The sequence below is a fragment of the Aegilops tauschii genome, chromosome 2 (assembly GCF_002575655.3).
Source record: "Aegilops tauschii subsp. strangulata cultivar AL8/78 chromosome 2, Aet v6.0, whole genome shotgun sequence".
Lineage (NCBI taxonomy): Eukaryota > Viridiplantae > Streptophyta > Magnoliopsida > Poales > Poaceae > Aegilops > Aegilops tauschii.
The window spans coordinates 3,306,813-3,332,373 of record NC_053036.3 but is presented as its reverse complement, the minus strand read 5'-3'; the positions used below and the strand labels follow the sequence as shown (position 1 = coordinate 3,332,373).

The 25,561-nt window shown below is 45.2% G+C and overlaps 1 long non-coding RNA gene and 1 pseudogene across 1 annotated transcript; both read right to left on the bottom strand.

The window, feature by feature from the left end:
* LOC141020631 (putative disease resistance protein RGA4) overlaps window positions 1-25,561 on the bottom strand; it is a 355,307-nt pseudogene that overhangs the window by 127,350 nt on the left and 202,396 nt on the right.
* On the bottom strand, window positions 16,373-17,398 carry LOC109751712 (uncharacterized). The gene is made up of 3 exons (XR_006670959.1): window positions 17,176-17,398; window positions 17,003-17,071; window positions 16,373-16,909 (listed from the first exon to the last, which is right to left on the bottom strand). It is a non-coding gene; the product is annotated as an uncharacterized lncRNA (long non-coding RNA).

Genomic DNA, 25,561 nt, shown 5'->3' with positions numbered 1-25,561 from the left:
ATTTTTTAACCATTTTTATGCTCTAATTTATGTACTTGTAATTCAAATCTGAATTACTTGCATTAAATGCAAAAAATTGCTGTAAATCACTTAAATATAGCAAAATACTTGTGAAGGGCTAAGATTTGCTATTTACACTTCACCCAGCGCCGCCGATTTCTCGCCCCATGGCGTCGGCCCCTTCTCCCGCCGCAGCTGCAGCCGCCCCCGTGCCCGGCCGGCGCGGTGCCGACGACCTTCGTCGCCCCCTTCTACCGCTGAGGCCGCTCCCGTCCTCGACCGGCGTCGTGCCGCCGACCTTTGTCGCCCCCTTCTCCCGCCGCACCCACCCCCGTCCTCCTCCCGCCGGCTGCATTCGGCCCTCCTCCCTGTCGGTGTCCTCCTACCGCCGGGCCAATCGACGACAGCGCCCTCAGCCCGCATCTAATTAAGTGAGAATTTTTCTTTTTATATGTTGACCTCTTGTTTAGATATATTTTAGAGTATGAATTCTGCCTAATTAATTATGATGGTTGTGCAAGTAGTATGAAATGAGTGATATGTCTTGTGTGTTGGTGGATATGAATTGTGAGTTGTTATATTTAAATGTTTATGAATTTGCCGTTCGATACGGCTTTGACGGGCATTGACAATAGGCGACGGGTGGTGGCACTTCGCGACGGCTGCAATGTGAGGAGGGTTTCCGGGACTTAACGTATGAAGTCGGCCCACATGTCATCATCCGCACTGTTCTTCAACCGTGTGCGATGTGCCTGGAAATATTGCACTGTAAAAAATTTCCACACAATTATTTTGCATATCGCCCTGCTGAATTTTCCTGCATAAGGCATCCACATGTGGAGAAGATCATAGGCCATATTTTTCTAACCAATTTTCTCCACTAATTTATGTACTTGTAGTTCAAATTTGAATGACTCATATTAAATGGAAAGAAAATACGGCAAATCTCTTGGAAATATCAGCCTGGGTCCGAAGCCACCCTGCAGTTGTGCTGCGCTCTGCCTACTCCACCCGGACCCAGTGAACACAGTCCTGCGCTGGGTCCGGAGCAGAGGCCAGGGCCCTTGGCCTAGGGTTAACCTCCGGACCGGACTTAGCCATAGTCGGAACCACCTAGGCCGACAGGGTCCGGTCCAAGAAATCTCCTCCTTTCAATTTCTAACACTTGAACCACTCCACCCTTGTTTCCAAGATGCTAACCATAAATTGTGTATCACCCATGTGCATGTGTGTTACCACTTTGCAAAGTTTTTTTTGAAGGGTTCCTCTTGCATTTTCTGGGGCTTACGGAGTCAACTTTCGATTCTTGTAGTCAGACAATGTGAGAGCGTGAAATTGAGATAGCATCGCGCACCGCATCACATTTTTCAGTTTGGCCAAGGCCACGGGTACGTATTCCACGACAACAAGATGTAAGCGAAGCGCATTTGATTTTTCAGTTTGGCCAAGGACAATAAGATGTAACTGAAGCGCATTTGATTCATTGGAACGAGGTTACAACACAGGGGCGTACAAAAGAAATAGAAACTAAAAACATACACTCAGTAATAAGGAACATATGTAACAAATACAAGCCTTAATTAAAGCAACACACAGCTAACCCAAAGAGCCAAAGCAAGCACTAATTAAACCAACACACTCTCCTAAATGAGATTCAGTAATAAGGAACATATGTAACAAATACTACAAGCCTTAATTATTGGCGGCATCTTTCGCATTCTCTATAAGCATGCACTGTAGGATAGTAAAGAAGAACGGAGAGTACCGTCTGCACAGTCGTCCACATGCCAGGAAACAAATGCCATACTCCCTTGATGTGGCCCACGAGAGTAAATTGCACAGAAGTACCACAATTGGGGCATTGGAAGCAGATTGGTACCAAGATTGGTAATTTTTACGTGTCAGTACCAAGATTGGGGCTAGCCGTTGCAAAAAAGACTAAAAGCTCGTTTTGTACGTATTGACACTAAAGCTGACCGATTGGGCCCGCCCGTCAGGCGCCACGCTGGCCAGTGCGCGCGTCGCCTGCGCTGGCTGCGCGCTGACTCGGACGAGGCCGGCTCGGACCGTTTATGTGCGACCGAGCCAGACCCCGACCCCGACCCCGCTCGCCTTCTTCTTTCTTTCTTCCTGCTCTCTGCCTCGCCGTCGCCTGCGCCCGCCACCGCCGGCCGCCACAGCACGCCGCCGCAGCCATGGTTCTGGAGGACGAGAGCAGCGACGACAACTCAAGCCTCCCGTACATGCCCTCCGAAACCTCCACCGATGGGCTGAACCAGGTAAGTTACTCCATTGGAGCTAGGATTAGGGTTAGGTTTAGGAAATTTGGGGATTTTTGTGTGTAGGTGGTCTTTGTTGTTAGGATTTCGTTTGATTAGATTTGTCCTCGTCCTCTGCACATGATGGTAACTTGGATTTTGCTTGGGCAGGTGCCTTTCTCTCTTGAGGACCCGGATTACAAGGGTCTTGAGCTAGATCTGATAGTGTTGTGCGAGAAGCATGGGAAGCCATCAGAGAGGCTTGTTGCGTTTGAAGGAACAATGACTGGGAGAAGGTTCTTAGCATGTGCAGAGCCGGTAATTTTCTTGCCTTGGTGATTAAGCACTGGATGTGTTCATTGAAAGTGGCAGAGTCTTGTTTGCCACCTGTGATTCAGTTATGTGCACGCTAAATTTGTTAGGAATGATCATTATTAAGTTCAGTGGAATGCATTTCTGCTAAAATATATGCTCCTGTTGTGTGCACATGCTATTTATTTACACTTCTTTCCAAATGCAGTGTTGCTCAATATTAAGTTCAGTGGAGCCAGTTAGTAACAATTGCTTACTGCTGACAGTAGGTAGTCTCATTAGCTAGTTTGTTGCTGCAGGCTAGTGTAGTGTATTTAGGTGGGCAAAGTAGTTCACATTGTGTTGCTTATTACTGTTAGGATTTCATTATATTAATGGTCAATTCTTAGCAACTGCTGTTGCTTAGCACATGGCTGCTTAGCAACTTCTAAGTTGAATGGAGTGTTACTCTGGTGCCTGGTAAATATATGAGTTGATCATCCATTGTAGGATTACATTAATTTATTTTACAATGTGGTCCTGTTGCTTAGAAAATGGCTGTGCAAATCCAGTTAATGTCAGTGCCAACATTAGGTACTGCCATGAACTAACTGTTGCTTAGTACTCTTAGTAGTTGTATTGTACTAAATTTTGCCCTTCTAATTTTTCCAGGAAGGTCAGAATTGTGGGTTTGTTCAGTGGGTTGATGAGCAGTGGCCCCCAACAATGGAGAATGCATTGCTGAAGCTTTGATCAATGGTTGAAGAGAGCAAGTCTGCTAGGGTGAATGATAATCTTCGAAGTGCTCTAACTATTCATCAGTTGACAGAAGAAAAGAACAAGCTGGATGCAGACTATGACAAGTTAGTGAAAGATGTGCATCAACTTGTGGACTTTCAGCAGGATAGGGTTGTGGATTTCAGTTATCTGCAGTCTGCTGTCACATATCAGCACCAATGCAGAGCTGAATTGGTGGCTGGTATGAATGCAGAAATGGCAAAGAAAGATGCAGCTGCACAGAAGCTTCAACAAAAGTATGAACTCCTGTGCAACCTGACAAGTCACTACTAGGAAAAGGCCTACTAATGGCGCACCTAATTTGGCTATTAATGGCGCATTAGTGGTGCGCCATTAGTAGCACACCATTAGTATATTTTACTAATGGCGCACCACTGGTGCGCCATTAGTATCTGGTATACTAATGGCGCACCCCAGATGTGCCATTAGTATATACAACAGTGCGACATTAGTATGCCTCCCAGGGGGCCATCTATACCCAGGTGCTTTGGCATACTAATGGCGCACAACAACTGGATGCGCCATTAGTAACTTCGGCATACTAATGGCGCACTGTTTAGTGATGCGCCATTAGTATCCTCTGGCATACTAATGGCGCACTATGATGTGATGCGCCATTAGTATGAATATTAGGTTTTTTTTTTATTTTTTAATTTTCTGTTTTTTGCACAGGTTACAAAATGTATAATTGGACAAAATATAGATAGCACACATCAACAACAGATTCATCGAATACAATAGAAGATTAGTCTCTGAATACAATTCATCATTTTAGTCTCCGAATATAATTCATCATATTAGTCTCCGAATTGAAAAGACCGAACAAAGATAGAACATTATATTACAAGTCTCGAGACCGCGAGTTTGTCTTCACATTACAAGTCGATATCGATCATCTAAACTACCATCACATAGAAGAGAGCTGCGGTCATCACGATGAAACCTTCATTTAGGAAGAGAGTGAACCTTTGGTGGGTTCTCTCCACTGCTCCCAGAGTTGATCCCAGATTGTATTTGAACCGACATTGCTTGATTCGCTTTCTTCAGGAAATGCTGCCCCATCATGCGCATTGAGAATCACACAATAGCAGTGTTCTGGGTCTGACAAAACCTGCTCAAATTTACAAGATCACTTTACTCTTTATGGTTAACTTAGAAAGTATATGGTCAAAGCCATCTGAAGGAAAACCACGGAACATCAGTGATTAAACCGCAGGCATCTATAATATTTGCAAAGTATTGCCAGAACACAATGTTATGTAATTTTTGGGAGAAGTAAATCAGAACTCACCACAGCATCAAAAGGATCATCGAAGTCATCAACTGAGAAATAAATGTTCGGATATGCAGGTACTGTCTCTACAGCCTATTAAAGGGATGTGAGTTACGACATATTATTTATATTGAAAGGCAGTCTCTCTGAAAAGATGATGCCAGAAAAAAAATTACCTTTCTTTGATCAAGGCGGAAATTTACACGGCTAGGGGATGCATATACAGTTTTTGAAACCTTGTAAATTGGAGGCAACCGCTTGCTTTTGTCTGCACGATTGCGAAGATTGCTGATACTGTGGAAGTAGATTAGAAGAAGCACATAACCAACCATTAAATATTACTGAGGGGAGTTATGAAAAAAAAAGGTTTTGTTGTGCATGACAATTGATACTACTGGCACTCTAAGATTTGTGAGTCCCTTAACATTCCAGGGCAAACTCAAGCTGAAAGATAAATTTGTGGTCACAAATTGTTCAGCCAGCTAATGAAAAAAGTGTGATTGTACCAACAACCCAGACCCGTTTCGCAACATTTAGTTGAAACAGAGAATGCTGTTTCAATACAGAATTAGATGACATGACAATCATTATTTGCCAACCGTCTCAGATTTTGATAAAGGGTGAGAAACTATGAACCAAAAATCTGGGGAGTTCTTTAACTGACTATAGCTAACAGACCAAAAGTGTTGTATTAATATAAGGATTTACTTCATTTAGCACCCCGTTGCCATTGGCGATCTGCCAAGACGCGATGAAGATAGTAAACACGAAGGCTTGGAGAAGAAGAGGAATAACTGAGAGTAGGAGGCTAATTGGTAGATTTCTCTCAATTTGTTCAGCTTAACCATTCTCTAGGTACAGACTGGCTTATATAGCCTACAGCTCAACACAAGGCCACATCGATGCTGAACACACACACACATACTCTGCACCACCGTTATTACACCTCTTCTATACGGTGGCGCCTCCTGAATATATGTCTCAACTCCAGTGTCTCGCACACCAGCCATAACACCTCAATAGATCACCCAAAAAGGTTTGCAGTTGTTCTTATGCATAGTTATAGCTAATTGTTCAGAGCATACAAAGCTTGTAAGATCTTAGCAGAAGTGCCACAGAAACATACCTGCACAATGCCACTGTGACAGTATATGACGTGTGAGCGACTAAATTCAAATAGAAGGAACGTTCCCAATCAACCTCAGTTGAATTAGCATTTATGAGCTTTTCAAGCTGGCAATTGCAAAAAAGGAGCATATTTAGCCCAGTAATTCAAGGGAACGTAATTGTTCCCATCATGGGTTCTCCAACTAACACTATGATTATGTTAACTAGATAAGACATAAAAGAACACCGATAAGGATTTCCCATTGTCACTAGTTTTAAAAATTACACCTCCCAAATATGAAAATTACTGTATTGAGTGTTCATCTGTTCATGCATACAAAGTTAAAAATGGTAAGGGATCTAACATTGTCGTCATGCAACTCACAGATAAAATTTTCCAGTACTGTATGTTCATTACAGTTATACATATGAAAATTGCGTAGCATGTACCCAAAAAAGGCTCCTTCGGCAATTAAGGACAACAAATCAGAATAAATTTTCTATATATATATGGTTAATGAAATAAAACAATGGGAACATTTTCCCTTACTTAAAAAAGCAGTTTATTTTAACAATAACTACAAAAACTGTTAGCTGAACTGAATACAGAGCATACTTGTTATGGTTGCAACTAAATTAACTCAACAGTAGAGAACATACAAATAAAAAAAAAGTGAAGAAAGAATGAATAAATTTTATAAAATTTTCTTGAATCTACACTACCAAGGAAGCCTAAAGAATTGGCCAAAAAAATCTTTAGTAAAGTGGATTTAGTGTACAAGCTGGGACAAAAAAAGAAGAAGAGAGAAAATAATTCATTATGGCAACAGCAACCGACTGGGACAACCTGAAATACTGCTAGTAACAAGCTGGTCCACCGACTGTTCGACCAATTGCAGAACAAATGAAGTTTCATGGCCTGGTGCATTAACACTAAGAATTTCCTGAGCCTATTGCAAAGCATTGAAAGCAGCCCTGTCGAAAATGTAACCCCATGAAAGCCTACGATGAATTGCATATCCTACACATACACACAGTTTCCAGCATTCCACAGAAACAACTCCATACCATACGTGGTGCAGTAATAAAACAAATGCACAGCGGCAATACTGGGCCAAACAGAGTGGGATGCTAAGTTGACACTGCAGCTGCAAAACCAACAACGCTGCTCGAAATTATCACATGGAACTAACAACACCCATCACTTAGTCCTCGGTAAGTGTTGTTTTCTCCCAATTCTATAACCTGCCACAGCAAGCACGTACGGACCACCAACTGTTCGACAGATTGCTTCGGCCAAATCCAGCCACAAAACTCCCTTCCACTCCACAGATCAAACCCACGGAGGCGCAAACTCGAATCCAATACCACGCATGCCCGCTCAATTGGCAGCTAAAACGAAGCAGGAAACGGGAAGGATCGGCTTACTGTCTGCTGCATGAAGTAGCCCTTGGTGGCGGGGTCGACCTCGGCCTGCAGGCCCGGGTTGTTGGCCGGCGCCTCCTTGGCCCCCGACGACGTCGACATGGCGGAGGCGGCGAACGCGGCCGGGTAGGACCGGCGAGCCCGGGCGAACCCCTGCACCTGCAGAACCCCGATCAGAAACCGTGAGCGCGAGTGCGAGAAGCGCGACGATCTAGTATATCAGTTCGCCCGGAGACCTTGGGCTGGGCGAGGCGGGGGGCGCGCGGCGCGGAGGCGGAGGCGAGCCGGCGGAGGGCGCAGGAGGAGAGGAGGGCGGAGCGGAGTGTGGCGGCGGCCATGGCAGAGTGGTACGGCGGGGTTATTTAGGGGAGAAGAGGATAGAGGAAAGGCGCACTAGTTACTAATGGCGCACCTTCAGGTGGTGCGCCATTAGTATGTTTGGACATGCGCACTAGTTAAAAAAAATTGATACTAATGGCGCACCCTGGGCCAGGTGCGCCATTACTAGTTACAACTAGTAATGGCGCACTGTGTCTGGATGCGCCATTAGTATGTTTGGACAGGCGCACTAGTTAAATTTTTTTTTTTGATACTAATGGCGCACTGTGTCTGGATGCGCCATTAGTATGTTTGGACAGGCGCACTAGTTAAAAAAAATTTTGATACTAATGGCGCACCCTGGGCCAGGTGCGCCATTACTAGTTACAACTAGTAATGGCGCACTGTGTCTGGATGCGCCATTAGTATGTTTGGACAGGCGCACTAGTTAAATTTTTTTTGATACTAATGGCGCACCCTCCGCCTGGTGCGCCATTAGTAGTTTCAACTCTAATGGCGTATCAGAAGGTGGTGCGCCATTAGTATATACTAATGGCGCACCGCTTGTCTGGTGCGCCATTAGTGTCAATCCCATCTATAGCCCTTTTTCTAGTAGTGAGTGCTCAAGCAACTGTCATCCAAAACTTGAAGTTGAAGAATATGAAAGAGAAGGAATTGTTGAGTGAGGCTAGGATGAATTTGGAGTTGAAGAATGCAGAGTTCACAAAGTTTGAGAAGAAGCTCACCCAAGAGAAGCTAGAGTTGAAGCTCCAGGTTGCTGATCTGCTGAAGCTCAAGGAAAACCATAATGAAGAGAAGCAGATGCAAGAGTTTAAGATTACTGAGCTCATCAAGGCAGAGGAGAAGCTGAAGGAGAAGATCAAGGGGATCCAGGCCATCTTGCAGAACTGAACAAGATGACTTGAGATTAGTGGGCATTGCAGACCTTTTGGGAATGATGGTTGTGCAATGACCTAGTAACTTAGAATTATGGTTGTGTAATGTATGGTTCTAGTACTAATTGTGAACTCTGGTTGTTTATGTACCTAGTAGTTATGCTATTCATCCTTTTGTGAGAAAAGGATGGATTGTGCATTTGAACTCCACTATGTAATGTGAACAATGGATGTGTATTCTATAATGTGTTGAACTCCAGTGTTACTTATGTTATAGTGATGCTTAAATGCTTAAATGCATTTGCAAAAGTAATGCTTATGTTATATTGATGGTTTAAATGCATTTGCAAAAGGAATAGTTACATATGTTATGTTACAGTGATGCTTTAGGTGGTTCCGTCGACCCCGAGCCACCCTAGACCCTAGTTGAATGCTTTAGGTGGTTCCGTCGACCCCGAGCCACCAAAACCCTAGTTGATGCCTTTAGGTGGTTCCGTCGACCCCGAGCCACCCTAGACCCTAGTTGATGCCTTTAGGTGTTTCCGTCGTCCCCGAGCCACCCTAGAGCCTAGTTGATGCCTTTAGGTGTTTTCGTCGACCCCGAGCCACCAAAACCCTAATTGATAGGTTTAGGTGTTTTCCTTGACCCCGAGCCACCCTAGAGCCTAGATGATAGGTTTAGGTGGTTCCGTCGACCCCGAGCCACCCTAGACCCTAGTTGATGCCTTTAGGTGGTTCCGTCGACCCCGAGCCACCCTAGAGCCTAGATGATAGGTTTAGGTGTTTTCGTCGACCCCGAGCCACCAAAACCCTAGTTGATGCCTTTAGGTGGTTCCGTCGACCCCGAGCCACCCTAGAGCCTAGATGATAGGTTTATGTGTTTTCGTCGACCCCGAGCCACCAAAACCCTAGTTGATGCCTTTAGGTGGTTTCGTCGACCCCTAGCCACCAAAACCCTAGTTGATGCCTTTAGGTGGTTTCGTCGACCCCGAGCCACCCTAGACCCTAAATGATGCCTTTAGGTGGTTCCGTCGACCCCGAGCCACCAAAACCCTAGTTGATGCCTTTAGGTGGTTCCGTCGACCCCGAGCCACCCTAGACCCTAGTTGATGCCTTTAGGTGGTTCCGTCGACCCCGAGCCACCAAAACCCTAGTTGATGCCTTTAGGTGGTTCCGTCGACCCCGAGCCACCCTAGAGCCTAATTGATAGGTTTAGGTGGTTCCGTCGACCCCGAGCCACCCTAGACCCTAAATGATGCCTTTAGGTGGTTCCGTCGACCCCGAGCCACCAAAACCCTAGATGATGCCTTTAGGTGGTTCCGTCGACCCCGAGCCACCAAAACCCTAGTTGATGCCTTTAGGTGGTTCCGTCGACCCCGAGCCACCCTAGAGCCTAATTGATAGGTTTAGGTGGTTCCGTCGACCCCGAGCCACCCTAGACCCTAAATGATGCCTTTAGGTGGTTCCGTCGACCCCGAGCCACCAAAACCCTAGTTGATGCCTTTAGGTGGTTCCGTCGACCCCGAGCCACCCTAGACCCTAAATGATGCCTTTAGGTGGTTCCGTCGACCCCGAGCCACCAAAACCCTAGTTGATGCCTTTAGGTGGTTCCGTCGACCCCGAGCCACCCTAGACCCTAGTTGATGCCTTTAGGTGGTTCCGTCGACCCCGAGCCACCAAAACCCTAGTTGATGCCTTTAGGTGGTTCCGTCGACCCCGAGCCACCCTAGACCCTAAATGATGCCTTTAGGTGGTTCCGTCAACCCCGAGCCACCAAAACCCTAGTTGATGTCTTTAGGTGGTTCCGTCGACCCCGAGCCACCCTAGACCCTAGTTGATGCCTTTAGGTGGTTCCGTCGACTCCGAGCCACCAAAACCCTAGTTGATGCCTTTAGGTGGTTCCGTCGACCCCGAGCCACCCTAGACCCTAGTTGATGCCTTTAGGTGCTTCTTTTTTAGCCTAGACCTTAACAACATATCCAACAATGTATACAACAATATATCCGGCAATATATCCAGCAACAGAGTTACTCTATCCAATAGTATGCACCATTGTCATGAACATATCAATCATAAAAAGATATAAAAAGAACCATCCACATGAACATAGTCCATTCCAGGCATTGATTAACTAATAAATAGCAAGATCACATCCATCCACATGAACAAAAGCCAGCTCCAGAAATGGCATTAACTAATAAATAAATCCATCCATTCACATGAACAAAAGCCATATATGGCATTGATTCTTAAAGTACACCAGCAAAGTACAATAAGAGCACCAACAAAGTACACTGAGAGCACCAGCAAGATCACATTGTACCATAGGATGCAAGAACACACATGAAGTATCTAGTTTTGAACATTACATGGCACATGTGCCATTTAGTGGTTACCACTTGCATAGAAGTAGGCTCTCCATCCTCTGTTTCTACCACCAGAAGGTGGAGTAGCAGTAGATGTAGAGGGAGCAGTAGATGTGGAGGGACCAGATTGCCTTGGGGCAGAGAATGTACCTCTCCCTCTCCCAGCACCTCTCCCAGCACCTGGTGCAGCACCTCTACCAGCACCTCTACCAGCACCTCTAGCAGCACCACTCCCAGCAGCTGCAGCTGCAGCCCCTCTCCCAGCTCCTCTCCCAGCTCCTGTTCCAGCTGTTGGTGTTGTTGTAGGAGTTGGATGAGAAGTTCTTGATGCTTGTGTAGTAGCAGCAGCACCAGCATTGGAATTCCTTGCAAGAGGCTTGCATAAACAAAGAAGGAAAATGAGTTAGTACTTAAAAAAATAGAATGTACAAGAAGGAAAACCTGTTACTACTTATTAGAGGATTACCACATGTTTGTTCTTCCTCAAAGCCAGCTCAGGCTTCAACTGCTTGTTGCAGCTTGTGTACCTATGTCCTTGCAGTCCACAATTGCCACATGTTATAGTCCCCATTCTTGATGTCTCCTTAGGCTTTGGAACTTCAAATTTCCCCTTGATCCTCTTCTCTTTCTTTCTTCCTCTCTTCACTTTAAATGCAGGTGGGTCAATGTCTGGACCAGGGGTCCTTGTCCAGTCATGCTCACCAGGAACTGGATAGATCATTGGTTCATAAGCTGCCAGATAAATTTCTTTCTTGAAGAACTTGCTGACATAATCCTCTGGTTTTCTTTTGGCCTTGTTTATTGCTGAGATGGCATGGTTACATGGGATGCCACTTAGGTCCCATTTTCTGCACCCACATGTGTGCATTTGCAAGTTAACAGCATGGGTTTGCTGCCCACTTGTAACTTGCCACAAGTCCACACCAGCATGAATTGGTTTGCAATATTTGGCCCTCTCCTTCTCAACCTCTAGCTTCTCACTATAATGGGGTGTTATGTCCCATCTAGCTTTCTTTCCACTCTCCCTATTCCTATGCCACCTCACCATCTGCTTATCCTTTATTCCATCACACATTGTCCTAATTGGTTTCTTCCTAACATCTAGGACATACTTGTTGAACACCTCAGATAAATTGTTAACTACAAGGTCAGTCTTGCAGTTTGTGTCAAATGCATGCCTTGCCCATGTTTTCTTGGGTATTTAACAAAGCCACTCCCAAGCTTGCTCACACTCATCTCTAAGGTCATTCATTGCAATGTTAAATTTGTGTTCACTATATGCATAGGCAGCATTATCCATACACTTTTTCAGATCTTCCCCCCTAAACCCAGCATTTTGGAAGTTTGCATAGATATGCCTAAGGCAGAACCTTTGGTTGCACTTAGGAAAGACATCATTCACTGCATTTAGTAGGCCCTGGGACACACAATTAAACTAGCTAAGCTACTATCTAGCACAAAACAACCATATAGGAACAATGACATAAGATGCAAGCACATACCTTTTGTCTATCTAACATTATTGTATATGGACCAAACCTTCCCACTTCTCCTCCTAGGCAGATTTTAAGTTGGTGTAGAAACCAACACCAGTTAGGTGTGTCCTCTTGCCCAACAATACCAAATGCTAGTGGGTATATATTGTTGTTGCCATCTCTACCAGTGGCATCAAGTAGTTGAGCACCAGTAGTTAACTTAATGAAGCACCCATCAACACCTGAGCAAGCAAATTCAGTATTAAAAACATTCAAATGCATTTCAAGATGAAACAATATGTAACTAATGCACAAGGTGAACAAACTAACCAATGAATGGTCTGCACCCCTTGAGAAACCCCTCCCTTGCTCCATTGATGCAATAGAACATAGCATGGAATCTTGGACCTGGATGGGGGATTTTTTCAGTGGGTGTTGGAGTTACAGTAGTGACTACTACTCTACGCCCAGGGTTTGTATCCATCACTGTCTGAGCATAGTCTTTCAACCTAGGGTATTGCTTCTTGTGGTCTCCTAGCACATCATCAATAGCTAGGTTCTTTGCCCTATATGCCATTGACTTGGGCACATCCACACCATACTTCTCCATGCAGGCATCAATCAAAGTCTGAATGCCAGTTGTTAGATCAGATCTGAACAGTGACTCATACTTCTGTGCAAGCCACTTGGCACTTACCCTTGTTGTCTCTGTACTAATAGGGCAAGTGTGCTTAATTCTCATCTTCTTAATTACAAAAGTAGTTTCACCTTTTATAACTGCTGCCACCATAAAGAAGTTGCAATGTTTTTGGTTGCATTCTACAATTATTCTTTGATCTGAGTTCCTATGATATTTGAAGTTTCTGCCTTGAGTGATGTGTAAGTTCAACAAAGCCTCTCTGAATTGATGTTGATCCTTGAAACACATCTGTAGACATAATTGCTCATGTGGTGCCTCCATTTTCTCATTGTACCATTTTCTAGGAGGCCTCTGCTTTGCCCTGCTCTTCCTTTCCTTTGGCAGCACAAATGACAATGGCTCATAACCATCATCATCAGCCTCCTTCAACAATCCTTTCTCTTCTTCATCAGATGAAGGTTGGGAATCAGGTTCCTCCTCTTGAACTACACTTGAATGTGTCCTTGTTGTAGGCCCTTTCCTAACTGGAAGCTTCTGTTTCTTCTTCTTCTTCTCTTCATGTACAATTACAGTTTCTTCATCCTGTGAAACAACCTTGTCATCTTCATCCATTTCAAAAGGTTCCTCAACCTCTGTGTCACCAGAGTAATGCACCATTTCTTCCTCCTCAGATTCTTCATCATCTGTTTCTTCCTCTTCTACTTCATCATACTCTCTCTGTTTCTTTCCCTCATCCATCTCTATGTCATCAGCATCACCCATATAAAAAGGGTTTACATCACTGTCATCTTCACCTTCACAATCAGAACCACCACTGCCATCATATCCCTCTTCTTCTTCTATTTCCAAAACAGCTTTCAGTTTTCCTTTTACATTCTTGCTCTCTTGTGTGCAAACACCAGTACCATGAGCTACTAAACTGCAGCTGCTACTCTGACTTTCAAAGGCAACTCCTTCTTCATCAACAGCATAGATGGGTGGCTCACTGAGATCATATAACACAGGCTCTTCATACACAACAGTGGATAATTCTTGCCTCTCAAACTTGCTGCAAGGAGGTGGACATGCCCTCACTAGCAAATTTAAAACCTTACACTCCTCAACCTGCCTCTTTACTAGTTGCAACTCAGCATTACTCTCTACCATCTCCAATCCTTTCTCCCCTAAATCTGGATTTTCAATGTGAAACAGCAGATCATATTCACTAAATCCTTGGGTTTCCATCACTGCAATCATATTCAGGTATGTTACATCTGAACTGCAGAGCTTCAGCTCTAACATTTCTGAAGCATAAAAAAAGAACCTAACATCCAAAATGTCATCATACAAACTGCAAAATGAAATAACAGACAAAATTGGTTAATAAACAATTTTACTTAACATATTGTCTAACATATAAACAAAGATTTGTTTCAGTTAACATATAAACAAGTTAACATATAAACAGAGTTTTGTTTAAGTTAACATATACACAAGTTAACATATAAACAGAGCTTTGTTTAAGTTAACATATAAGCAAAGCTTTTATTTACCCTAGCTAGGTAACACCTAATGCTGCTCTGACAATTTGGACTAAGAAATAACAATGTAATCCACTGATGCTGCTCTGCTCTGCTCCAGTTAGGTAACACATAATGCTACTCTGCTCTACTTAGGACTCATGTAATCCACTATACTACTCTGCTCTAGTTAGGCCTAGCAATTAGAGTGCTAAACATGCAGGCAGTAAACTCTAACCCTAATCCCCAATTTCAGTGAGCAAGAATAGAGCAAGAATGGAACAGTGGAGCACTTACAGAACACCACCGAAGCCATGAGTCCAGTGATGGGCAGTGCTAGGGTTGTCCACCCAAATTCGCGCCATCCGCAGCCTCTGCTCCATCGACAACGCCGGCTCTGCAAAATCTTCCTCCGCGCTACTGTACTCCGAGATGGAGTAGCCGCCACTGCCATCGAAGCGGGGGAGGTCGCCGCCGCTCGCATCGCCCAGGCCATCGCCGCCTGCCGGAGTCGCCGAGGCCATCGTCGCCTAGGGCACAGCAGCCGCGGGGGAGAGGAGGGCACAGCGGCCGCGGGGGAGAGGAGGGCACAGCAGCCGCGGGGGAGAGGAGGGAGGTGACAGCGCCTAAGCAGTTCGATCCATGGCTACGGCGGCGTGGTGCGGCGGCGGTGGGGCGGGCGGGGAGGCAGCCGCCGGCGAGGGTGCGAGGAAAAGGAACAGGGCAGAGCGGGGTCGGGGTCTGGCTCGGTCGCACCAACGGGCCGGCCTCGTCCGAGTCAGCGCGCAGCCAGCGCAGGCGACGCGCGCACTGGCCAGCGTGGCGCCTGACGGGCGGGCCCAATCGGTCAGCTTAAGTGTCAATACGTACAAAACGAGCTTTTAGTCTTTTTTGCAACGGCTAGCCCCAATCTTCGTACTGACACGTAAAAATTACCAATCTTGGTACCAATCTGCTTCCAATGCCCCAATTGTGGTACTTCTGTGCAATTTACTCGGCCCACGACGCTTGCCTTGCACGAGTCACACTGGAAGCAAAGCGTTCGCTGATCGTTGCTCCACCTGCTGCAGTCTTGGTCCACGGCAGCTGTTGGTGGTGACCACGTCGTGCCATTCACGTATGTGAATGCACACGATGATGGTGGCTTGCAGCATCCAGACTGCAACGTAAGTCCAGTCACAACAACACAAGATGCAATAGCAAGTACGTACTCTAAGGAAGGAAGAATAATGCTTAGTAAGTAATTGCTAGTATTACCTGGACTGGAGAGTTTGTGAGGAGGCTCATGCCATCGCAGGTGTTCCTGTGGCCGAGGCACACGCTGATTGTGCCCCAGTACTTGCTACTAACGGCGACGTGGCTGAAGACGACCACGACGCTGAGGACGAAGAAGAGGCCGACGAGGAAGAAGTTCTTGGGGCAGCAACCGATACGCATGGCGGCGCAGCAGCAGAAGCAACCGAAGAGAGAGACGACCACGAAGGCGATGCCGACGTAGAGTGTGGGCCAGCGAAGGGCGGCTATGCAAACCGTGGAGTTGCCCCTCACGGCCACGGCGATGCCGACGCCCAAAACCCAGAACGACAGGAAGAGCATCGACGAAGTGGCCATCCCCCTTGTTTTCCTAGGACTCATTGTCCCGTTAATAACAAATAGTCGTTTTGGTGGACGAGCACCTAATAGCTCGGTATCGCGTCCGCAGAAGATGCTTTGGGATGGCCTATATCGATGTATTAGTGCAGGGTACACGTAGGTGAGTTTGTTGTATTTATGATGTATTTCATCCACGGAAAGCGACATCTGGGCCACCGTAGTTAATGCACACGATGCGTTTTCGCTGCTTGACTCATGTCTCGTGTGGGCTATGCATTTCCGCCGGAGTACCAACACAGGTTTTGGTACATCAGATACTCAATTAAGTATAGTTTGTTAAGATTGTAATTACTCTAGAAACACAAATATTTTATGTTTAGGAAAATATACCTCCATTGCCCACAAATATTTTCATAGTTATGCTCTCTCTCTCTCTCCACATTTAAATATGTTCATTAACCAATATGTAGTACTGAGATTAGCATCATTGCCACAACAACAAAATCCGCAGACTTTTTTTTTTGCGGGTGAACAAAATCCACTAACTTAACTCCATTTTAAGCTTTGAACGAAGTACTTACTGAGAAACATCAGAAGATTTGAACGAAGTAGTATGAAAGAGAAAGGATGTGGGACGAGTGGACGGCATCCTATCAGTAATTGCTCACACTGTTTGGACTCCCAAGGTGCTCGTCCGCTGAAAATCCGCTCTCCGTTAATAGGCTCTTCTCTGTCCCTCCTACTCAGCCCCCTCATCTCTCAACCTCTCGATGCAGCTGCTGGTTGCTTCGTACGGCAGCGCAGGACTCAGTAAATACTAAATCCTTGAGGATAGAAGTGCTTGTATAGGTTAGCTTCAAATGGAAAAGCTTACATATCCAGGAAGGAACCAATCAAATGTGATTGTAGGTAAATCTTGGTTGCTGTAGCTGCAAAAGCTTTCCCTTGTGGATTGTCTTGGGTTGAATCTCTGCAGGAACACGAATCAAGTAAGTCTTAATGTTGGATCGAAGGAAAAAAGAAGTAAATACTACTGTAAATCCTAGAGGAGATGAGTGCGTACCGCCGGTGATGTACGCTGCCTGACTTTGCCGCCGGTGACCGGTGCCGCTGACGCCTAGCTAGCTGCCACCTGCGAATGAGGGTTGCGTTGGGTTGAGTCAGAGAGAGAGAGAGAGAGAGAGAGAGAGAGAGAGAGAGAGAGAGAGCAGAGACGGCGAGGGTTGTGTTGGGTACCTGTTGCTGTGGGCGGCGGCAGCACGGTGCGGCTGCTTCAGATCCGGGAGCCGTGGACCGTGCTGACGGGAGAGTGGGGGGAGGCGGCGGGGGCTGCGCTGCGCTGCCGGCCGGCGAGGCGGAGATGAGGAGCAACAGGGCTTGCAGTTGCCGGGGAGTGGAGAGCAGAGCAGAGCAAGGGAGCGCCGCCCGGGGAGCAGTGGAGTGAGAGTGAGTTGTTGGTGTAATAAGTGGATGCTCGAATGGCTCTGGAGGCACACTGTTGTCTAGTACTACTAGTAGTAGTAGTAGGAGTATCAATATTTTGCTTGACTTGACCAGCCAAAGTCTTTGCTTAATGTTTTCTTTTTCATCCTTACCATATACTACTCCTGGCATGGCAGTAATTTATATTGCATTTGTGTCGGTCGATTTTGTGTGAAGCCATGAGGCCGAGACGGAGTGTTGCGATGAGCGACAAACGAGGCGTGGGGCGGCTGGCGAGGTCGAACCAGGCACGACATGGAGCCAGGGACGACGGGGCAACGGCATGGAGCCGATGGAGATCAGTTGGAGATTGACAGGTTCATAACAGAGGAGGGATGCGGGGAGATTGTATCGATGGATATGAAGATGGTTGGGAGCAGCGGCGGCATGGAGCAAGTGACTAGCCTTGTGGTAGCGGGCGGTTCGGGCGGCGTTGGGCAAGCCGGTTCAAGGAGGAAGAAGAAAATGAAGGAGGAGAAAGATGAAGCCTTAGTTGTTGAATTGACAAATCAACGGAAACAGAAAAAACTAAGGCAGCCCTATGGTAATATTTGTCTTGGTCCCATTTCATCAAAAGATGAGAAGGAGAGGGGGAATTTTGCCGTGGGTCAAGAGTGAATGCAGCCCCGCAAGATGGTGTGCCTTGCATTACCCACCAAGGTTAACATGGCCGTCGCGCACCTGTGCGACTAGCCTACCAGGCAACCTCTTAATTAAACACGGTGACTCACAATAGTTTCAAATATGTTTATTTCTCATAATATACAAAATTTAAGATAGTTTCAAATTTTGAAAAAAAAACTTCACATTTTTTCATAAAAATATAACTTCAGTTATCAGATTGACATGTGTCTTGAATAAAAAGAAATTTGTGTGAAATGTTTCTAGAACTGACTAAATATAAAAACAATAGAAATGTGTGGAATATACGAATTATATTTGTACATTGTTTTGAACGAATAAAAATTTGATGGTTGTATGAAATGCTTCTGAAACCGATTGATTAAAAAACAATTGAAGTTTGTTAGAAATGTCCATGAATATTTCTGAAATCGATTGAAATGTCACTTGAATAATTAAATTTTTAAATATTTATAACTATGATTTTATATTTTGGGGAAAATAATGTAATTGGCAAGAAAACAATTGAAATTTGAATAATATAAACAGTATGGATTTTTTTAAATGACACAAAAATATTGAAGGATTTGTGTAAGAATATACCCATTGGACGAAGACATATTTTGTTTTAATTTCTTTTCTTGACAATAACAACATAAAGCAACCTCATTTCAAATAATACTGTTTTGTGATTAGCATGGATGAGTCCACAACCCCCCGGCGACTATTAGGTTTGGTTTGAATTGGACGTGGCCAAAATATTGTGGTGTGGCTGTCTGTTTTGAAATTTGAATTTGTGTAGCTATGTTGATGTTGGAGAAGGGGGTTTGGAAAGCTTGGGCAGAACACAATAGAGACTTTGTGAGCGAAAGTACTATTCTGCTCCCGAGCTCAAATGCACCTGTATGAACAGTAAAATCGAAAAAAATAGAGACTTTGTGAGAGGCAAGCAAGCAAACAAGTTATTGCCGGATACTGACGTACAGTACAATTGAATTGTAGGAGTAGGTTGGATGAAAGATGCATGAAGCAGGGATGGGGATGGTGGAAAGAAACGCATTGGATGCCTGCTCTGCCCTCGAGTAGTTGGGCGTGATAATTTCTACACTCTCTCTCGCCCAGCAATTTTTATGACTGACTGCGCACTCTTGTGCGTTTATTGGTGAGCAATGAATGAACTGAGGTACGTACTCCAAACCAGCGCGGCGATCATTTCAATTGGTGGATCATTTCAATGAATGAACTGAAGCAAGCTCGTGCGTGACAGCTACTCCTACTCGGTCGCAGTGGCATAAGCACAAGCACAAGCACATGATGCGCAGCTGGATGAGAGCTGAGCTGACCTGAAGAGACCCGGCGGCTTGCTTCCAGTTCCAGTTCCAGTGCGGCTGACGAGAGGCCGGCCGGCCTGGAAGACGACGCATGCGTCTTCGTCCTTGCCCTCCATTCGTCCCCTCGCCGGCGCGGACATCGTCTGCCCGTCCAACTCCAACTCGCGTCGCCGGGAACAGAGCGCATGGTGGCTTGGTCGATGATGAATTGTTGCACGGCCGCCGGGTGGTACATGCGCCTCACCGCCTTGGCCCATCTGTTTTTTTTTTCAATTTGCACACAACCCGTGTTACTAATTTAAACGTATTTCGCTCAAAGAAAACCAATTTAAAACATACTCTGCTAAAAACAACTAATTTCTTCCGGCAAAAAAACAACAACTAATTTTAACACATGGTAAATTATTTTCATCCAAAAATAACTGTACTTAGATTAATTAAGAATTTTCCACTTACACCTGATCATGTGGTGTTGCAGGTGATCGTACTGCCTAACATAAAAAATTGTGGGATATCATCATATTGTAAACCTTAAAATAACAATGCAAACTGTTCGAGTACCAAGTCTTAAAAGATGACCCTTTTTGTTGTTCTTTTCACTATATTGAACATACTCCCTCCGTCTCAAAATAAGTGTCTCAAGCTTAATACAACTTTGTACTAAAGTTACTATAAAGTTGAGACACTTATTTTGAGACGGAGGGAGTACTTATTTAAAAGAAAAATCGAATGTTTGTAATACCAATGTAACACCGAATGTTCAAAAATATCTTCACGTGCTGATTTGAATATGTCTATATAGTGGTGCCTTATATTGGATAGAACTAGTGGTCAGAAAAATAATATTTTATGGCGAACCTACCTGTGGTTGGATGGTTAGAGGGACAGTGATATCCCAGCCCAATAGGTTCAAGTCCTGGTGCACGCATTATTTCTGAATTTGTTTCAGTATTTTTGACGATGTGCTTTCAGTGGGAGGAGACGTTCCCGTCGGCGACGAGGCGCCTACGGCGACTTTATAAATCTCAAGATGATATGCCGGCTCAGTCTTTCGAAGGTGCTCACAGGGGTAGGGTGTGTGTGCGCGTTCATACGAGTAAGTGTATGCGCGTATGTATGAACGCTTGTGTCTGTACTGTGTTAAAAAAATTAATATTTTATGAACGCCGTGCAATGCGTAAAAAGGTTCTAATTCAAAAAAAAAAACTAGAACGGCAATTTTCAGTAATCTGATGGGAATAGTTTCTAGCGTTCAAAGTTGTATTTTCGAGGCCTAGCATCATTGTGTTTGTAAACTAATTTGATGAAGTCGTCGTGCACTTGATGTGCGCCACATGAAATAGTGATGTATGGATTATTCTATGAAGTACCGTGAATTATTTTCCGTGGATTATTTGAATGCCAAAACAAGTGCTGCCAAGACCCCCATGTATGCTTTGCAGTTGCCGGGGAGTGGAGAGCAGACCAGGGGACAGTGGAGTGACAGTGAGAAAACAGAGACACAGAGTGAGTAGTTGGTGTAATAAGGCCAACTCCGATGCACGATCCTAAACCGACGTTCGTTTGTTTTGAATTTCGTCCGTTTGGGTCGGCAAAATGGACACACGCGTTCAGATGCAGTTATTCGGCTGTCGGTGTGCCCGGTTGGGCCGCCGCATCCCAAATTGTCCTTGAAGTGAACTAGCAAATTTCACCCAAAATGAACCCAAATAGACATTGGAAAATAATTAAAAAATCTTAAATATTAACATAAACAGCCCAAGTCTAGTCCAGCACATTCTTAAATAAACTTAAAATTAAAACGACATAAATAAAACTAGAAGCACATCACCGCCGTTGCCGCCGTCGTCCTCGTCGCCCGTGACGTTGATGTAGGGTGGCGACGTCCAAAGGTGGGATGGCGGCCCGTGCCAGGCGGGAGGCATGCGCGCGCGCCGGGGTGGTGGGGGTGGTGGGGGGAGGCGTGGCGGACTAGCGCCGGGTTCCACAGCACGGGCTCCTCCTCTTTCTGTTGTTGCACGTCCTCCATGGCCTCCTCCTTCACCGCGACGTCGCCGACCGTGGGGAGGGCTGCCATATGTTCGAGGCCCTGCCACTGGGCCTCGTCGTGGGTGTGGAGGGAGTCTTTCATGATCCGCCTCACCAGCTCCTCCTCCTCGGCTGTCATCGGAGCGGGTGCGTCGTCGGAGGTAGGTGGGCAGCTCCCACGCGGGCTCAAGGCGGACACGGAGCGGGCGTGTGGGCGTCCGTTCGCCGTCCGTGTGGACACAAACCGGGTGCAAGTTTGCGCCAGGAATGGGGCGGGCCGGACGTCAAGCAGACAAAAAATACGGATGCGGTAGCGCGTTGGGTCGTGGCATCTGTCCATTTGGGCCCAAACGGATAGACACAGACCGGATGGGGTCGTGCGTTGGAGTTGGCAGTGCTCAAATGGATCTCGACGCACACTGTTTGTCTAGTACTAGAGTATCAATATTTTGCTTCACTTGACCTACCAAAGACTTTGCTTATGATTCTTTTTCCATCCTTACCATAAAGCATATTCTTTTTCCATCCTTACCACAAAGCATAGTAATTTATATCGCATTTGCTATTCATCAATTGACTGAAAATTCTATTTACGTCGGTCGATTTTGCGTGAAGCCATGAGGCCAAGAAGGAGTGTTGTGGTGAGCGACAACGGGGTGTGCGGTCGTCGGCGAGATTGAACCAGGAACGACACGGCAACAACGTCGTTGATGAAGGGGAGTTGGAGGTTGACGGGTTCAGGAGAGAGGAGGGGTACGGGGAGGTCATTGGCAATGGAGATCGTACTGATGGATAACAAGATGGCTGGGAGCGACAGGAGCACGATGTAAATGACTTAGCTTGCGACAGCAGGCGGTCCGGGCAGCATCGGGCAAGGCGGTTCCATGAGGAAGAAGAAATCCGTGGAGGAGGAAGAGGAAGCCTTAGTCATTAAATCGACGAATCAATTGAAATAGAAAAAAAGGCAACCCCGCGGTACAATATTTCTCTCAGTGACAATTATGGAAGGATGAAAGGGGGTTGGGGGGGGGGGGGGGGGGGGTTCGGTCTGGGTCCTTATTTTTACCGTTAATGCGACCCTACACGATGATGCTCTTCGCATTACCAAGGATCCACCAAGATTAACATTACCATCGTATCCCCGTGCGACCAACCTACTTGGCAACCTCTCAATTAAACACGGTGACTCAAAATAGTTTCAAATATATTTATTTTCCACAATATATAAAAATCAAATACTTTAGAAAATTCAAAATAGTTTCAACATTTTGAAATAAATCTTCATATTATTTTAATAAAAAATGTTAATTCAGTTATCAGAATGAAATGTGTCTTGAATAAATGAAATGAAATACTTTATTCACTTATTATTTTAATAAGTGAATAAATGAAATGCATGTGAAATGTATGTACAACTGATTAAATATAAAAAGTAATTAAAATGTGTGAAAAAATATGAATTATATTTGCACATTTTTTGAACCAGTAGAAAATTGGTACTTGTATGAAATGCTTCTGGAACTGACTAAAAAAATTAATGTTTTTTTAATCACTGAATATTTCTTGAATGAAATGTCACTTGAATAATGAAAACTTTATTAGTGATGAAGTATATTTTTTATGGAGAATTTATTAACATTGGTGAAAAAATAATTGAAATTGGAATAAACTATGAATTTATTAAAATGTCACAAAGTATAATGAAGGATCCGTGAAAGAATGTACTACCTATTGGCCGAAAACATATTTTATTTTTATTCATCACAAACATAAATCGAACTCATTTGAGTTACTATTTTGTGATTAACATGGATGGAGTCCACACCACAACGCGGCCGGTAACTATTCGTTTGGTTTGAATTGGTTGTCCAAAAAATTGTGGTGTGTGCTTCTGTTGTGAAGTTGAATTTGTGTAGTTATGTTGGAGATGTGGGTTTGTTTGTTGAAGACACAATACATACACTCTCACCGAACTTATTGCGGGATTCTGTCTGACGTAGCAATTCAATGCATGAACAGTGTTGCTTGAGAAAGATGCATGAACCAGGGAAGAAACACGTTGGATGCCCTGCTCTGCTATGCTCTCGAGTACAGTAGTAGTTAATTTCTACTCTGCTCACTGATGGAGCATTCATTCACTGGCGCGATGAACCCTACTTGATATGATGAACCCTAGTTGATATGATGAACCTAGTGTAGGGGAACGCAGCAGAAAACAAAAAATTCCGACCTACGCATCAGCCCAGGACCACTATGGAGACTGCATACAAGGTTTGATCTTTTTCGTTACCGACTCGTAGCGCAGCGGGAAGTAGAGTCGATGACGATCGGCGGTGCAGATCCCCGCAGCTAGGATTTACAACCTCCCAACCGCGAGGATGTATACCCTCATCTGCTTCTCAGACAGCCCTCCGGGAGGCGGTCGAACAGCCCCCCGGACGGTGTCGCGGACAGCCCTTCGGGAGGACCTTCGAAACTCGAACGGTCACTCGGACAGCCCTTCGGGAGGACCTTCGAAACTCAGACGGTCACACGGACAGCCCTTCGGGAGGCACTCATGAACTAAGACCGAAACTACGATCTCTCTACAGAGTTGCACACATACGGTGTCATCTATCCGGCAGGGCTTCGCCGTCCAGAACTAGTTCCAACCGGAACCCAGACAGCCTTTCGGCTCTACGAAACTATTTCGCTGGGAGGGAGAGAGAAGTCAGATCATGCATGGCACTTGTATGTGAGAAGGGATGATCCTTTAGGCAGCCCCCTCCACCCCTATTTATAGGCCAAGCCCAAGGGTGGCTTCTCCAAGAAGCCAAGGGGGGAAATACCAAAAAGGCCCTCAAGGTGGCTTCTCCAAGAAGCCAAGCAAAAAGCACTTTCACTATTCATGACGACATTTTTCAGCGTCCGTTCAAACTGAAAATATTTATGTGGGCTCAGAACATTTCCAGTACCCACTAAAATAATTTTCAACGCGTTCCGAAACAATTTCGGTTTAGTGATTTTCATCTGCGAAAAGCAAACAAGAATGCGTTTTCACTATTCATGAAGACAATTTTTCGCGTCCACTAAATCCGAAAATATTTCTGTGGGTCTTAGAATAATTCCAGTACCCACTAAAATGATTTTGGATTCGTTCTGAAACAATTTCAGATTAGTGAATTTCATCTGCGAAAAACAGCCAAAGCGGTACCGGCAGCTCCGAAACATTTTCGGTTTTTATTTCTGAAAATTCCAAAAAGTTTCCAGAATGATTCTGGCACCCTCCAGGAATTATCAGGCATGTGCCGAAACCATTTTGACTTAATGGCATACCCTGAAACAACTTTTTCGGTTTCACCGAAACTCATCCGGTGACCTCTCTCTGCGGTACAATTCCGCTGTCCGAAACTTTTCGGTGTCCGAAACTTTTTCGGTGATTTTCTCTCAGACTCCCTGTCTAGTATTCAGCAGATAGACGACCCTTAAGCGAGTGACCCTATAGGTTCGGTGAAGTATAGACATGACCTGGAACCCCTTCCGATCAATGATCAACATCGGAGCCGTGGACACCCATATTGATCCCTATACCCACACGAATGAATATTCGAGTGAACCTCCAGTTGAGGTGAGCTATTCCTGTTGCTTCACGATATATCACAAACACCTGAGGTGAGATTTATTGCATCCCCGTGGGCCAACACTTTGTCCACTATGCAAGTTACCTCGTTACCGGTTTTGTTCTCTTTTCTCGTTTCGTGTTCCGGCATCCCCGTGATCAAATCACAAAGTTTCTGGCCAGACGATGATGGACACCGTAACACCGAGTGGGCCCGAGTATATCTCTCCATCGTCGGAGGAGCAAATCCCAATCTCGAGCTATCAAGTTACTTAACATACTTTCCCATGAACCTGTAAGCCGCCGTAATAGCCATCCAGTTACGTATTACGTTTAACAAACCCCAAAGTTCATGAAGCAAGCATGAAGAAACTCGATACTCTCATGGTCTAAGGAATTATGCAAACATTAACTATCTCTGTGTTATAAACCATTAACTTGTGACGAATGTATCTCATAGCATAACATCAATTCGGGTCGATTCAACACAAATGTCCTTCCTGACATTGTGCCCTCAAAATTGCTTGGCATAGACATGCCCATGATTGGGAAAACAGAACCA